Genomic DNA, 14,410 nt, shown 5'->3' on the forward strand with positions numbered 1-14,410 from the left:
ATTCGAGTGGATGGCGTGGGACCCACAAGATTTGTTGGCATTTTTTTTCTCGAACGAAAGTGCGTCGAGATTGATGTAGAACACAACAACAACAGCAACAACAACAAACACTCGAAAAAACGCATCGCGACTATTTTACGCTCCGTAAATTTCAGCAGCCCGTTTGAGGGTCAAAACGGCTGAATTTGGGGCCAAAAAATCGTGACGTCCTTTAACCGCCCTTGATGGTTTCTGGGCCTTCCGAAATGGTGCTGTGGGCGGCGTAGTTCCTCACGGTTCAAAAGTTATGGGTTTTCAAGTTATGGGTTTTCCAAAGCTAGAATCGTTTTAGATCCAAAAACAAAATAAAAAAAGGGGTGCAACACGAGGACTTCCCGTGAGGTCACCCTTCCTGGTACTACTCTCGCCCAAGCACGCTTAACTGCGGAGTTCTGATGGGATCCGGTGCATTAGTGCTGGTATGATCGCACCCGTTAGTACACGACTCGCGATTCCATATGTCCTTTCGTTCCGACAATTCGAGTGGATGGCGTGGGACCCACAAGATTTGTTGGCATTTTTTTTTCTCGAACGAAAGTGCGTCGAGATTGATGTAGAACACAACAACAACAAACACTCGAAAAAACGCATCGCGACTATTTTACGCTCCGTAAATTTCAGCAGCCCGTTTGAGGGTCAAAACGGCTGAATTTGGGGCCGAAAAATCGTGACGCCCTTTAACCGCCCTTGATGGTTTCTGGGCCTTTCCGAAATGGTGCTGTGGGCGGCGTAGTTCCTCACGGTTCAAAAGTTATGGGTTTTCAAGTTATGGGTTTTCCAAAGCTAGAATCGTTTTAGATCCAAAAACAAAATAAAAAAGGGGTGCAACACGAGGACTTCCCGTGAGGTCACCTTCCTGGTACTACTCTCGCCCAAGCACGCTTAACTGCGGAGTTCTGATGGGATCCGGTGCATTAGTGCTGGTATGATCGCACCAGTTAGTACATGACTCGCGATTCCATATGTCCTTTCGTTCCGACAATTCGAGTGGATGGCGTGGGACCCACAAGATTTGTTGGCATTTTTTTTCTCGAACGAAAGTGCGTCGAGATTGATGTAGAACACAACAACAACAGCAACAACAACAAACACTCGAAAAAAAACGCATCGCGACTATTTTACGCTCCGTAAATTTCAGCAGCCCGTTTGAGGGTCAAAACGGCTGAATTTGGGGCCGAAAAATCGTGACGTCCTTTAACCCCCCTTGATGGGTTCTGGGCCTTTCCGAAATGGTCTGTGGCGGCGTAGTTCCTCACGATTCAAAGTTATGGGTTTTCAAGTTATGGGTTTCCAAAGCTAGAATCGTTTTAGATCCAAAAACAAAATAAAAAAGGGGTGCGCAACACGAGGACTTCCCGGGAGGTCACCCATCCTAGTACTACTCTCGCCCAAGCACGCTTAACTGCGGAGTTCTGATGGGATCCGGTGCATTAGTGCTGGTATGATCCACCCGTTAGTACATGACTCGCGATTCCATATGTCCTTCGTTCCGACAATTCGAGTGGATGGCGTGGGACCCACAAGATTTGTTGGCATTTTTTTTCTCGAACGAAAGTGCGTCGAGATTGATGTAGAACACAACAACAACAACAACAACAACAAACAAACACTCGAAAAAACGCATCGCGACTATTTTACGCTCCGTAAATTTCAGCAGCCCGTTTGAGGGTCAAAACGGCTGAATTTGGGGCCGAAAAATCGGACGACGTCCTTCCTAACCGCCCTTGATGGTTTCTGGGCCTTTCCGAAATGGTGCTGTGGGCGGCGTAGTTCCTCACGGTTCAAAAGTTATGGTTTTCAAGTTATGGGTTTCCAAAGCTAGAATCGTTTTAGATCCAAAAACAAAATAAAAAAGGGTGCAACACGAGGACTTCCCGTGAGGTCACCCTTCCTGGTACTACTGCCGCACGCTTAACTCTCGCCCAAGACGCTTAACTGCGGAGTTAGATGATGGATCCGGTGCAGTAGTGCTCGCGATTCCATATGTCCTTTCGTTCCGACAATTCGAGTGGATGGCGTGGGACCCACAAGATTTGTTGGCATTTTTTTTCTCGAACGAAAGTGCGTCGAGATTGATGTAGAACACAACAACAACAGCAACAACAACAAACACTCGAAAAAACGCATCGCGACTATTTTACGCTCCGTAAATTTCAGCAAGCCCGTTTGAGGGTCAAAACGGCTGAAATTGGGCCGAAAAATCGACGTCCTTTAACCGCCCTTGATGGTTTCTGGGCCTTTCCGAAATGGTGCTGTGGGCGGCGTAGTTCCTCACGGTTCAAAAGTTATGGGTTTTCCAAAGCTAGAATCGTTTTAGATCCAAAAACAAAATAAAAAGGGGTGCAACACGAGGACTTCCCGGGAGGTCACCCATCCTAGTACTACTCTCGCCCAAGCACGCTTAACTGCGGAGTTCTGATGGGATCCGGTGCATTAGTGCTGGTATGATCGCACCCGTTAGTACATGACTCGCGATTCCATATGTCCTTTCGTTCCGACAATTCGAGTGGATGGCGTGGGACCCACAAGATTTGTTGGCATTTTTTTTTTTCGAACGAAAGTGCGTCGAGATTGATGTAGAACACAACAACAACAACAACAACAACAACAAACACTCGAAAAAACGCATCGCGACTATTTTACGCTCCGTAAATTTCAGCAGCCCGTTTGAGGGTCAAAACGGCTGAATTTGGGGCCGAAAAATCGTGACGTCCTTTAACCCGCCCTTGATGGTTTCTGGGCCTTTCCGAAATGGTGCTGTGGGCGGCGTAGTTCCTCACGGTTCAAAAGTTATGGGTTTTCAAGTTGGGTTTTTCCAAAGCTAGAATCGTTTTAGATCCAAAAACAAAATAAAAAAGGGGTGCAACACGAGGACTTCCCGTGAGGTCACCCTTCCTAGTACTACTCTCGCCCAAGCACGCTTAACTGCGGAGTTCTGATGGGATCCGGTGCATTAGTGCTGGAATGATCGCACCCGTTAGTACATGACTCGCGATTCCATATGTCATTTCGTTCCGACAATTCGAGTGGATGGCGTGGGACCCACAAGATTTGTTGGCATTTTGTTTCTCGAACGAAAGTGCGTCGAGATTGATGTAGAACACAACCAGAACAGCAACAACAACAAACACTCGAAAAAACGCATCGCGACTATTTTACGCTCCGTAAATTTCAGCAGCCCGTTTGAGGGTCAAAACGGCTGAATTTGGGGCCGAAAAATCGTGACGTCCTTTAACCGCCCTTGATGGTTTCTGGGCCTTTCCGAAATGGTGCTGTGGGCGGCGTAGTTCCTCACGGTTCAAAAGTTATGTGTTTTCCAATGCTAGAATCTATTTAGATCCAAAAACAAAATAAAAAAGGGGTGCAACACGAGGACTTCCCGGGAGGTCACCCATCCTAGTACTACTCTCGCCCAAGCACGCTTAACTGCGGAGTTCTGATGGGATCCGGTGCATTAGTGCTGGTATGATCGCACCCGTTAGTACATGACTCGCGATTCCATATGTCCTTTCGTTCCGACAATTCGAGTGGATGGCGTGGGACCCACAAGATTTGTTGGCATTTTTTTTTTCGAACGAAAGTGCGTCGAGATTGATGTAGAACACAACAACAACAACAACAACAACAACAACAAACACTCGAAAAAACGCATCGCGACTATTTTACGCTCCGTAAATTTCAGCAGCCCGTTTGAGGGTCAAAACGGCTGAATTTGGGGCCGAAAAATCGTGACGTCCTTTAACCGCCCTTGATGGTTTCTGGGCCTTTCCGAAATGGTGCTGTGGGCGGCGTAGTTCCTCACGGTTCAAAAGTTATGGGTTTTCAAGTTATGGGTTTTCCAAAGCTAGAATCGTTTTAGATCCAAAAACAAAATAAAAAAGGGTGCAACACGAGGACTTCCCGTGAGGTCACCCATCCTAGTACTACTCTCGCCCAAGCACGCTTAACTGCGGAGTTCTGATGGGATCCGGTGCATTAGTGCTGGTCGCGATTCCATATGTCCTTTCGTTCCGACAATTCGAGTGGATGGCGTGGGACCCACAAGATTTGTTGGCATTTTTTTTTCTCGAACGAAAGTGCGTCGAGATTGATGTAGAACACAACAAAAAACAACAACACACAAACACTCGAAAAAACGCATCGCGACTATTTTACGCTCCGTAAATTTCAGCAGCCCGTTTGAGGGTCAAAACGGCTGAATTTGGGGGCGAAAAATCGTGACGTCCTTTAACCGCCCTTGATGGTTTCTGGGCCTTTCCGAAATGGTGCTGTGGGCGGCGTAGTTCATCACGGTTCAAAAGTTATGGGTTTTCCAAAGCTAGAATCGCTTTAGATCCAAAAACAAAATAAAAAGGGGTGCAACACGAGGACTTCCCGGGTGGTCACCCATCCTAATACTACTCTCGCCCAAGCACGCTTAACTGCGGAGTTCTGATGGGATCCGGTGCATTAGTGCTGGTATGATCGCACCCGTTAGTACATGACTCGCGCGATTCCATATGTCCTTTCGTTCCGACAATTCGAGTGGATGGCGTGGGACCCACAAGATTTGTTGGCATTTTTTTTTCTCGAACGAAAGTGCGTCGAGATTGATGTAGAACACAACAACAACAACAACAACAACAAACACTCGAAAAAACGCATCGCGACTATTTTACGCTCCGTAAATTTCAGCAGCCCGTTTGAGGGTCAAAACGGCTGAATTTGGGGCCGAAAAATCGTGACGTCCTTTAACCGCCCTTGATGGTTTCTGGGCCTTTCCGAAATGGTGCTGTGGGCGGCGTAGTTCCTCACGGTTCAAAAGTTATGGGTTTTCAAGTTATGGGTTTCCAAAGCTAGAATCGTTTTAGATCCAAAAACAAAATAAAAAAGGGGTGCAACACGAGGACTTCCCGTGAGGTCACCCATCCTAGTACTACTCTCTCGCCCAAGCACGCTTAACTGCGGAGTTCTGATGGGATCCGGTGCATTAGTGCTGGTATGATCGCACGTTAGTACATGACTCGCGATTCCATATGTCCTTTCGTTCCGACAATTCGAGTGGATGGCGTGGGACCCACAAGATTTGTTGGCATTTTTTTTTTCGAACGAAAGTGCGTCGAGATTGATGTAGAACACAACAACAAAACAACAAACAACAAACACTCGAAAAAACGCATCGCGACTATTTTACGCTCCGTAAATTTCAGCAGCCCGTTTGAGGGTCAAAACGGCTGAATTTGGGGCCGAAAAATCGCGACGTCCTTTAACCGCCCTTGATGGTTTCTGGGCCTTTCCGAAATGGTGCTGTGGGCGGCGTAGTTCCTCACGGTTCAAAAGTTATGGGTTTTCCAAAGCTAGAATCGTTTTAGATCCAAAAACAAAAAAAAAGGGGTGCAACACGAGGACTTCCCGGAGGTCACCCATCCTAGTACTACTCTCGCCCAAGCACGCTTAACTGCGGAGTTCTGATGGGATCCGGTGCATTAGTGCTGGTATGATCGCACCCGTTAGTACATGACTCGCGATTCCATATGTCCTTTCGTTCCGACAATTCGAGTGGATGGCGTGGGACCCACAAGATTTGTTGGCATTTTTTTTTCTCGAACGAAAGTGCGTCGAGATTGATGTAGAACACAACAACAACAGCAACAACAACAAACACTCGAAAAAACGCATCGCGACTATTTTACGCTCCGTAAATTTCAGCAGCCCGTTTGAGGGTCAAAACGGCTGAATCTGGGGCCGAAAAATCGTGATGCCCTTTAACCGCCCTTGATGGTTTCTGGGCCTTTCCGAAATGGTGCTGTGGGCGGCGTAGTTCCTCACGGTTCAAAAGTTATGGGTTTTCAAGTTATGGGTTTTCCAAAGCTAGAATCGTTTTAGATCCAAAAACAAAATAAAAAAGGGGTGCAACACGAGGACTTCCCGTGAGGTCACCCTTCCTGGTACTACTCTCGCCCAAGCACGCTTAACTGCGGAGTTCTGATGGGATCCGGTGCATTAGTGCTGGTATGATCGCACCCGTTAGTACATGACTCGCGATTCCATATGTCCTTTCGTTCCGACAATTCGAGTGGATGGCGTGGGACCCACAAGATTTGTTGGCATTTTTTTTCTCGAACGAAAGTGCGTCGAGATTGATGTAGAACACAACAACAACACAACAACAACAACAAACACTCGAAAAAACGCATCGCGACTATTTTACGCTCCGTAAATTTCAGAAGCCCGTTTGAGGGTCAAAACGGCTGAATTTGGGGCCGAAAAATCGCGACGTCCTTTAACCGCCCTTGATGGTTTCTGGGCCTTTCCGAAATGGTGCTGTGGGCGGCGTAGTTCCTCACGGTTCAAAAGTTATGGGTTTTTCCAAAGCTAGAATCGTTTTAGATCCAAAAACAAAATAAAAAAGGGGTGCAACACGAGGACTTCCCGGGAGGTCACCCATCCTAGTACTACTCTCTCGCCAAGCACGCTTAACTGCGGAGTTCTGATGGGATCCGGTGCATTAGTGCTGGTATGATCGCACCCGTTAGTACATGACTCGCGATTCCATATGTCCTTTCGTTCCGACAATTCGAGTGGATGGCGTGGGACCCACAAGATTTGTTGGCATTTTTTTTTTCGAACGAAAGTGCGTCGAGATTGATGTAGAACACAACAACAACAACAACAACAACAAACACTCGCGAAAAACGCATCGCGACTATTTTACGCTCCGTAAATTTCAGCAGCCCGTTTGAGGGTCAAAACGGCTGAATTTGGGCCGAAAAATCGTGACGTCCTTTAACCGCCCCCTTGATGGTTTCTGGGCCTTTCCGAAATGGTGCTGTGGGCGGCGTAGTTCCTCACGGTTCAAAAGTTATGGGTTTTCAAGTTATGGGTTTTCCAAAGCTAGAATCGTTTTAGATCCAAAAACAAAATAAAAAAGGGGTGCAACACGAGGACTTCCCGGAGGTCACCCATCCTAGTACTACTCTCGCCCAAGCACGCTTAACTGCGGAGTTCTGATGGGATCCGGTGCATTAGTGCTGGTATGATCGCACCCGTTAGTACATGACTCGCGATTCCATATGTCCTTTCGTTCCGACAATTCGAGTGGATGGCGTGGGACCCACAAGATTTGTTGGCATTTTTTTTTCTCGAACGAAAGTGCGTCGAGATTGATGTAGAACACAACAACAACAACAACAACAAACACTCGAAAAAACGCATCGCGACTATTTTACGCTCCGTAAATTTCAGCAGCCCGTTTGAGGGTCAAAACGGCTGAATTTGGGGCCGAAAAATCGCGACGTCCTTTAACCGCCCTTGATGGTTTCTGGGCCTTTCCGAAATGGTGCTGTGGGCGGCGTAGTTCCTCACGGTTCAAAAGTTATGGATTTTCCAAAGCTAGAATCGTTTTAGATCCAAAAACAAAATAAAAAAGGGGTGCAACACGAGGACTTCCCGGGAGGTCACCCATCCTAGTACTACTCTCACCCAAGCACGCTTAACTGCGGAGTTCTGATGGGATCCGGTGCATTAGTGCTGGTATGATCGCACCCGTTAGTACACGACTCGCGATTCCATATGTCCTTTCGTTCCGACAATTCGAGTGGATGGCGTGGGACCCACAAGATTTGTTGGCATTTTTTTTTCTCGAACGAAAGTGCGTCGAGATTGATGTAGAAAACAACAACAACAAACACTCGAAAAAACGCATCGCGACTATTTTACGCTCCGTAAATTTCAGCAGCCCGTTTGAGGGTCAAAACGGCTTAATTTGGGGCCGAAAAATCGTGACGCCCTTTAACCGCCCTTGATGGTTTCTGGGCCTTTCCGAAATGGTGCTGTGGGCGGCGTAGTTCCTCACGGTTTAAAAGTTATGGGTTTTCCAAAGCTAGAATCGTTTTAGATCCAAAAACAAAATAAAAAGGGGTGCAACACGAGGACTTCCCGGGAGGTCACCCATCCTGTACTACTCTCGCCCAAGCACGCTTAACTGCGGAGTTCTGATGGGATCCGGTGCATTAGTGCTGGTATGATCGCACCCGTTAGTACATGACTCGCGATTCCATATGTCCTTTCGTTCCGACAATTCGAGTGGATGGCGTGGGACCCACAAGATTTGTTGGCATTTTTTTTTCTCGAACGAAAGTGCGTCGAGATTGATGTAGAACACAACAACAACAACAACAACAACAAACACTCGAAAAAACGCATCGCGACTATTTTACGCTCCGTAAATTTCAGCAGCCCGTTTGAGGGTCAAAACGGCTGAATTTGGGGCCGAAAAATCGTGACGTCCTTTAACCGCCCTTGATGGTTTCTTCTGGGCCTTTCCGAAATGGTGCTGTGGGCGGCGTAGTTCCTCACGGTTCAAAAGTTATGGGTTTTCAAGTTATGGGTTTTCCAAAGCTAGAATCGTTTTAGATCCAAAAACAAAATAAAAAAGGGGTGCAACACGAGGACTTCCCGTGAGGTCACCCTCCTGGTACTACTCTCACCCAAGCACGCTTAACTGCGGAGTTCTGATGGGATCCGGTGCATTAGTGCTGGTATGATCACACCCGTTAGTACATGACTCGCGATTCCATATGTCCTTTCGTTCCGACAATTCGAGTGGATGGCGTGGGACCCACAAGATTTGTTGGCATTTTTTTTCTCGAACGAAAGTGCGTCGAGATTGATGTAGAACACAACAACAACAGCAACAACAACAAACACTCAAAAAAACGCATCGCGGCTATTTTACGCTCCGTAAATTTCAGAAGCCCGTTTGAGGGTCAAAACGTCTGAAATTGGTGCCGAATAATCGCGACGTCCTTTAACCGCCCTTGATGGTTTCTGGGCCTTTCCGAAATGGTCTGTGGGCGGCGTAGTTCCTCACGATTCAAAAGTTATGGGTTTTCCAAAGCTAGAATCGTTTTAGATCCAAAAACAAAATAAAAAAGGGGTGCAACACGAGGACTTCCCGGAGGTCACCCATCCTAGTACTACTCTCGCCCAAGCACGCTTAACTGCGGAGTTCTGATGGGATCCGGTGCATTAGTGCTGGTATGATCGCACCCGTTAGTACATGACTCGCGATTCCATATGTCCTTTCGTTCCGACAATTCGAGTGGATGGCGTGGGACCCACAAGATTTGTTGGCATTTTTTTTTTTCGAACGAAAGTGCGTCGAGATTGATGTAGAACACAACAACAACACAACAACAAACAAACACTCGAAAAAACGCATCGCGACTATTTTACGCTCCGTAAATTTCAGCAGCCCGTTTGAGGGTCAAAACGGCTGAATTTGGGGCCGAAAAATCGCGACGTCCTTTAACCGCCCTTGATGGTTTCTGGGCCTTTCCGAAATGGTGCTGTGGGCGGCGTAGTTCCTCACGGTTCAAAAGTTATGGGTTTTCAAGTTATGGGTTTTCCAAAGCTAGAATCGTTTTAGATCCAAAAACAAAATAAAAAAGGGGTGCAACACGAGGACTTCCCGTGAGGTCACCCTCCTGTACTACTCTACTCTCGCCCAAGCACGCTTAACTGCGGAGTTCTGATGGGATCCGGTGCATTAGTGCTGGTATGATCGCACCCGTTAGTACATGACTCGCGATTCCATATGTCCTTTCGTTCCGACAATTCGAGTGGATGGCGTGGGACCCACAAGATTTGTTGGCATTTTTTTTCTCTCGAACGAAAGTGCGTCGAGATTGATGTAGAACACAACAACAACAACAACAACAACAAACACTCGAAAAAACGCATCGCGACTATTTTACGCTCCGTAAATTTCAGCAGCCCGTTTGAGGGTCAAAACGGCTGAAATTGGGGCCGAAAAATCGCGACGTCCTTTAACCGCCCTTGATGGTTTCTGGGCCTTTCCGAAATGGTGCTGTGGGCGGCGTAGTTCCTCACGGTTCAAAAGTTATGGGTTTTTCCAAAGCTAGAATCGTTTTAGATCCAAAAACAAAATAAAAAAGGGGTGCAACACGAGGACTTCCCGGGAGGTCACCCATCCTAGTACTACTCTCCTCTCGCCCAAGCACGCTTAACTGCGGAGTTCTGATGGGATCCGGTGCATTAGTGCTGGTATGATCGCACCCGTTAGTACATGACTCGCGATTCCATATGTCCTTTCGTTCCGACAATTCGAGTGGATGGCGTGGGACCCACAAGATTTGTTGGCATTTTTTTTTTTCGAACGAAAGTGCGTCGAGATTGATGTAGAACACAACAACAACAACAACAACACAACAAACACTCGAAAAAACGCATCGCGACTATTTTACGCTCCGTAAATTTCAGCAGCCCGTTTGAGGGTCAAAACGGCTGAATTTGGGGCCGAAAAATCGTGACGTCCTTTAACCGCCCTTGATGGTTTCTGGGCCTTTCCGAAATGGTGCTGTGGGCGGCGTAGTTCCTCACGGTTCAAAAGTTATGGGTTTTCAAGTTATGGGTTTTCCAAAGCTAGAATCGTTTTAGATCCAAAAACAAAATAAAAAAGGGGTGCAACACGAGGACTTTCCGTGAGGTCACCCATCCTGTACTACTCTCACTCTCGCCCAAGCACGCTTAACTGCGGAGTTCTGATGGGATCCGGTGCATTAGTGTGCGTCGCGATTCCATATGTCCTTTCGTTCCGACAATTCGAGTGGATGGCGTGGGACCCACAAGATTTGTTGGCATTTTTTTTCTCGAACGAAAGTGCGTCGAGATTGATGTAGAACAACAACACAACAACAACAACAACAAACAAAAAAAAAAACGCATCGCGACTATTTTACGCTCCGTAAATTTCAGCAGCCCGTTTGAGGGTCAAAACGGCTGAATTTGGGGCCGAAAAATCGTGACGCCCTTTAACCGCCCTTGATGGTTTCTGGGCCTTTCCGAAATGGTGCTGTGGGCGGCGTAGTTCCTCACGGTTCAAAAGTTATGGATTTTCCAAAGCTAGAATCGTTTTAGATCCAAAAACAAAATAAAAAAGGGGTGCAACACGAGGACTTCCCGGGAGGTCACCCATCCTAGTACTACTCTCGCCCAAGCACGCTTAACTGCGGAGTTCTGATGGGATCCGGTGCATTAGTGCTGGTATGATCGCACCAGTTAGTACATGACTCGCGATTCCATATGTCCTTTCGTTCCGACAATTCGAGTGGATGGCGTGGGACCCACAAGATTTGTTGGCATTTTTTTTTCTCGAACGAAAGTGCGTCGAGATTGATGTAGAACACAACAAAAACAACAACAACAACAAACACTCGAAAAAACGCATCGCGACTATTTTACGCTCCGTAAATTTCAGCAGCCCGTTTGAGTGTCAAAACGGCTGAATTTGGGGCCGAAAAATCGTGACGTCCTTTAACCGCCCTTGATGGTTTCTGGGCCTTTCCGAAATGGTGCTGTGGGCGGCGTAGTTCCTCACGGTTCAAAAGTTATGGGTTTTCAAGTTATGGGTTTTCCAAAGCTAGAATCGTTTTAGATCCAAAAACAAAATAAAAAAGGGGTGCAACACGAGGACTTCCCGTGAGGTCACCCATCCTAGTACTACTCTCGCCCCAAGCACGCTTAACTGCGGAGTTCTGATGGGATCCGGTGCATTAGTGCTGGTATGATCGCACCCGTTAGTACATGACTCGCGATTCCATATGTCCTTTCGTTCCGACAATTCGAGTGGATGGCGTGGGACCCACAAGATTTGTTGGCATTTTTTTTCTTCGAACGAAAGTGCGTCGAGATTGATGTAGAACACAACAACAACAGCAACAACAACAACACACTCGAAAAAACGCATCGCGACTATTTTACGCTCCGTAAATTTCAGCAGCCCGTTTGAGGGTCAAAACGGCTGAAATTGGTGGCCGAAAAATCGCGACGTCCTTTAACCGCCCTTGATGGTTTCTGGGCCTTTCCGAAATGGTGCTGTGGGCGGCGTAGTTCCTCAATTCAAAAGTTATGGGTTTTCCAAAGCTAGAATCGTTTTAGATCCAAAACAAAATAAAAAAGGGGTGCAACACGAGGACTTCCCGGGAGGTCACCCATCCTAGTACTACTCTCGCCCAAGCACGCTTAACTGCGGAGTTCTGATGGGATCCGGTGCATTAGTGCTGGTATGATCGCACCCGTTAGTACATGACTCGCGATTCCATATGTCCTTTCGTTCCGACAATTCGAGTGGATGGCGTGGGACCCACAATTTGTTGGCATTTTTTTTCTCGAACGAAAGTGCGTCGAGATTGATGTAGAACACAACAAAACAACAACAACAACAAACACTCGAAAAAACGCATCGCGACTATTTTACGCTCCGTAAATTTCAGCAGCCCGTTTGAGGGTCAAAACGGCTGAATTTGGGGCCGAAAAATCGCGACGTCCTTTAACCGCCCTTGATGGTTTCTGGGCCTTTCCGAAATGGTGCTGTGGGCGGCGTAGTTCCTCACGTTCAAAGTTATGGGTTTTCAAAGTTATGGGTTTTCCAAAGCTAGAATCGTTTTAGATCCAAAAACAAAATAAAAAAGGGGTGCAACACGAGGACTTCCCGGAGGTCACCCTCCTAGTACTACTCTCGCCCAAGCACGCTTAACTGCGGAGTTCTGATGGGATCCGGTGCATTAGTGCTGGTATGATCGCACCCGTTAGTACATGACTCGCGATTCCATATGTCCTTTCGTTCCGACAATTCGAGTGGATGGCGTGGGACCCACAAGATTTGTTGGCATTTTTTTCTCGAACGAAAGTGCGTCGAGATTGATGTAGAACACAACAACAACAGCAACAACACAAACAACACTCGAAAAAACGCATCGCGACTATTTTACGCTCCGTAAATTTCAGAAGCCCGTTTGAGGGTCAAAACGGCTGAAATTTGGTGCCGAAAAATCGCGACGTCCTTTAACCGCCCTTGATGGTTTCTGGGCCTTTCCGAAATGGTGCTGTGGGCGGCGTAGTTCCTCACGGTTCAAAAGTTATGGGTTTTCCAAAGCTAGAATCGTTTTAGATCCAAAAACAAAATAAAAAAGGGTGCAACACGAGGACTTCCCGGAGGTCCCATCCTGTACTACTCTCGCCCAAGCACGCTTAACTGCGGAGTTCTGATGGGATCCGGTGCATTAGTGCTGGTATGATCGCACCCCGTTAGTACATGACTCGCGATTCCATATGTCCTTTCGTTCCGACAATTCGAGTGGATGGCGTGGGACCCACAAGATTTGTTGGCATTTTTTTTCTCGAACGAAAGTGCGTCGAGATTGATGTAGAACACAACAACAACAACAACAACAACAAACACTCGAAAAAACGCATCGCGACTATTTTACGCTCCGTAAATTTCAGCAGCCCGTTTGAGGGTCAAAACGGCTGAATTTGGGGCCGAAAAATCGGACTCCTTTAACCTTACCGCCCTTGATGGTTTCTGGGCCTTTCCGAAATGGTGCTGTGGGCGGCGTAGTTCCTCACGGTTCAAAAGTTATGGGTTTTCAAGTTATGGGTTTTCCAAAGCTAGAATCGTTTTAGATCCAAAAACAAAATAAAAAAGGGGTGCAACACGAGGACTTCCCGTGAGGTCACCCATCCTAGTACTACTCTCGCCCAAGCACGCTTAACTGCGGAGTTCTGATGGGATCCGGTGCATTAGTGCTGGTATGATCGCACCCGTTAGTACATGACATGACTCGCGATTCCATATGTCCTTTCGTTCCGACAATTCGAGTGGATGGCGTGGGACCCACAAGATTTGTTGGCATTTTTTTTTCTCGAACGAAAGTGCGTCGAGATTGATGTAGAACACAACAACAACAACAACAACAACAAACACTCGAAAAAACGCATCGCGACTATTTTACGCTCCGTAAATTTCAGAAGCCCGTTTGAGGGTCAAAACGGCTGAAATTGGTGCCGAAAAATCGCGACGTCCTTTAACCGCCCTTGATGGTTTCTGGGCCTTTCCGAAATGGTCTGTGGGCGGCGTAGTTCCTCACGATTCAAAAGTTATGGGTTTTCCAAAGCTAGAATCGTTTTAGATCCAAAAACAAAATAAAAAGGGGTGCAACACGAGGACTTCCTGTGAGGTCACCCTTCCTGGTACTACTCTCGCCCCAGCACGCTTAACTGCGGAGTTCTGATGGGATCCGGTGCATTAGTGATGGTATGATCACACCCGTTAATACATGACTCGCGATTCCATATGTCCTTTCGTTCCGACAATTCGAGTGGATGGCGTGGGACCCACAAGATTTGTTGGCATTTTTTTTCTCGAACGAAAGTGCGTCGAGATTGATGTAGAACACAACAACAAACAACAACAACAACAAACACTCGAAAAACGCATCGCGACTATTTTACGCTCCGTAAATTTCAGCAGCCCGTTTGAGGGTCAAAACGGCTGAATTTGGGGCCGAAAAATCGCGACGTCCTTTAA

At 47.1% G+C, this 14,410-nt stretch overlaps 26 non-coding genes across 26 annotated transcripts; all 26 read right to left on the minus strand.

The window, feature by feature from the left end:
* Window positions 1-353: 353 nt before the first annotated feature.
* On the minus strand, window positions 354-472 carry LOC117130926. The gene has a single exon (XR_004454190.1). It is a non-coding gene; the product is annotated as a 5S ribosomal RNA (ribosomal RNA).
* Window positions 473-858: 386 nt separating this feature from the next.
* On the minus strand, window positions 859-976 carry LOC117130884. The gene has a single exon (XR_004454148.1). It is a non-coding gene; the product is annotated as a 5S ribosomal RNA (ribosomal RNA).
* A 397-nt stretch (window positions 977-1,373) lies between these two features.
* On the minus strand, window positions 1,374-1,491 carry LOC117130888. Its single transcript, XR_004454152.1, has one exon. It is a non-coding gene; the product is annotated as a 5S ribosomal RNA (ribosomal RNA).
* An 885-nt stretch (window positions 1,492-2,376) lies between these two features.
* Window positions 2,377-2,495, minus strand: LOC117130898. Its single transcript, XR_004454162.1, has one exon. It is a non-coding gene; the product is annotated as a 5S ribosomal RNA (ribosomal RNA).
* Window positions 2,496-2,896: 401 nt separating this feature from the next.
* On the minus strand, window positions 2,897-3,015 carry LOC117130870. The gene has a single exon (XR_004454134.1). It is a non-coding gene; the product is annotated as a 5S ribosomal RNA (ribosomal RNA).
* A 382-nt stretch (window positions 3,016-3,397) lies between these two features.
* Window positions 3,398-3,516, minus strand: LOC117130899. The gene has a single exon (XR_004454163.1). It is a non-coding gene; the product is annotated as a 5S ribosomal RNA (ribosomal RNA).
* A 402-nt stretch (window positions 3,517-3,918) lies between these two features.
* Window positions 3,919-4,038, minus strand: LOC117130893. The gene has a single exon (XR_004454157.1). It is a non-coding gene; the product is annotated as a 5S ribosomal RNA (ribosomal RNA).
* A 354-nt stretch (window positions 4,039-4,392) lies between these two features.
* On the minus strand, window positions 4,393-4,511 carry LOC117130917. Its single transcript, XR_004454181.1, has one exon. It is a non-coding gene; the product is annotated as a 5S ribosomal RNA (ribosomal RNA).
* Window positions 4,512-4,910: 399 nt separating this feature from the next.
* LOC117130886 lies at window positions 4,911-5,031 on the minus strand. Its single transcript, XR_004454150.1, has one exon. It is a non-coding gene; the product is annotated as a 5S ribosomal RNA (ribosomal RNA).
* Window positions 5,032-5,409: 378 nt separating this feature from the next.
* On the minus strand, window positions 5,410-5,527 carry LOC117130931. The gene has a single exon (XR_004454195.1). It is a non-coding gene; the product is annotated as a 5S ribosomal RNA (ribosomal RNA).
* A 398-nt stretch (window positions 5,528-5,925) lies between these two features.
* On the minus strand, window positions 5,926-6,044 carry LOC117130927. The gene has a single exon (XR_004454191.1). It is a non-coding gene; the product is annotated as a 5S ribosomal RNA (ribosomal RNA).
* A 385-nt stretch (window positions 6,045-6,429) lies between these two features.
* LOC117130885 lies at window positions 6,430-6,549 on the minus strand. The gene has a single exon (XR_004454149.1). It is a non-coding gene; the product is annotated as a 5S ribosomal RNA (ribosomal RNA).
* Window positions 6,550-6,948: 399 nt separating this feature from the next.
* LOC117130932 lies at window positions 6,949-7,066 on the minus strand. Its single transcript, XR_004454196.1, has one exon. It is a non-coding gene; the product is annotated as a 5S ribosomal RNA (ribosomal RNA).
* Window positions 7,067-7,446: 380 nt separating this feature from the next.
* Window positions 7,447-7,565, minus strand: LOC117130916. Its single transcript, XR_004454180.1, has one exon. It is a non-coding gene; the product is annotated as a 5S ribosomal RNA (ribosomal RNA).
* A 370-nt stretch (window positions 7,566-7,935) lies between these two features.
* On the minus strand, window positions 7,936-8,053 carry LOC117130874. Its single transcript, XR_004454138.1, has one exon. It is a non-coding gene; the product is annotated as a 5S ribosomal RNA (ribosomal RNA).
* A 401-nt stretch (window positions 8,054-8,454) lies between these two features.
* LOC117130878 lies at window positions 8,455-8,572 on the minus strand. The gene has a single exon (XR_004454142.1). It is a non-coding gene; the product is annotated as a 5S ribosomal RNA (ribosomal RNA).
* A 381-nt stretch (window positions 8,573-8,953) lies between these two features.
* LOC117130933 lies at window positions 8,954-9,071 on the minus strand. The gene has a single exon (XR_004454197.1). It is a non-coding gene; the product is annotated as a 5S ribosomal RNA (ribosomal RNA).
* Window positions 9,072-9,469: 398 nt separating this feature from the next.
* LOC117130892 lies at window positions 9,470-9,591 on the minus strand. The gene has a single exon (XR_004454156.1). It is a non-coding gene; the product is annotated as a 5S ribosomal RNA (ribosomal RNA).
* A 385-nt stretch (window positions 9,592-9,976) lies between these two features.
* On the minus strand, window positions 9,977-10,100 carry LOC117130881. The gene has a single exon (XR_004454145.1). It is a non-coding gene; the product is annotated as a 5S ribosomal RNA (ribosomal RNA).
* Window positions 10,101-10,980: 880 nt separating this feature from the next.
* LOC117130915 lies at window positions 10,981-11,099 on the minus strand. Its single transcript, XR_004454179.1, has one exon. It is a non-coding gene; the product is annotated as a 5S ribosomal RNA (ribosomal RNA).
* A 398-nt stretch (window positions 11,100-11,497) lies between these two features.
* On the minus strand, window positions 11,498-11,617 carry LOC117130928. Its single transcript, XR_004454192.1, has one exon. It is a non-coding gene; the product is annotated as a 5S ribosomal RNA (ribosomal RNA).
* A 382-nt stretch (window positions 11,618-11,999) lies between these two features.
* Window positions 12,000-12,118, minus strand: LOC117130900. Its single transcript, XR_004454164.1, has one exon. It is a non-coding gene; the product is annotated as a 5S ribosomal RNA (ribosomal RNA).
* Window positions 12,119-12,511: 393 nt separating this feature from the next.
* LOC117130875 lies at window positions 12,512-12,628 on the minus strand. Its single transcript, XR_004454139.1, has one exon. It is a non-coding gene; the product is annotated as a 5S ribosomal RNA (ribosomal RNA).
* A 383-nt stretch (window positions 12,629-13,011) lies between these two features.
* On the minus strand, window positions 13,012-13,126 carry LOC117130891. The gene has a single exon (XR_004454155.1). It is a non-coding gene; the product is annotated as a 5S ribosomal RNA (ribosomal RNA).
* Window positions 13,127-13,527: 401 nt separating this feature from the next.
* On the minus strand, window positions 13,528-13,646 carry LOC117130911. Its single transcript, XR_004454175.1, has one exon. It is a non-coding gene; the product is annotated as a 5S ribosomal RNA (ribosomal RNA).
* Window positions 13,647-14,032: 386 nt separating this feature from the next.
* Window positions 14,033-14,151, minus strand: LOC117130889. Its single transcript, XR_004454153.1, has one exon. It is a non-coding gene; the product is annotated as a 5S ribosomal RNA (ribosomal RNA).
* Between the last annotated feature and the right edge of the window lie 259 nt (window positions 14,152-14,410).

Source organism: Brassica rapa, unplaced genomic scaffold (genome assembly GCF_000309985.2).
Source record: "Brassica rapa cultivar Chiifu-401-42 unplaced genomic scaffold, CAAS_Brap_v3.01 Scaffold0738, whole genome shotgun sequence".
NCBI classification, from domain to species: domain Eukaryota; kingdom Viridiplantae; phylum Streptophyta; class Magnoliopsida; order Brassicales; family Brassicaceae; genus Brassica; species Brassica rapa.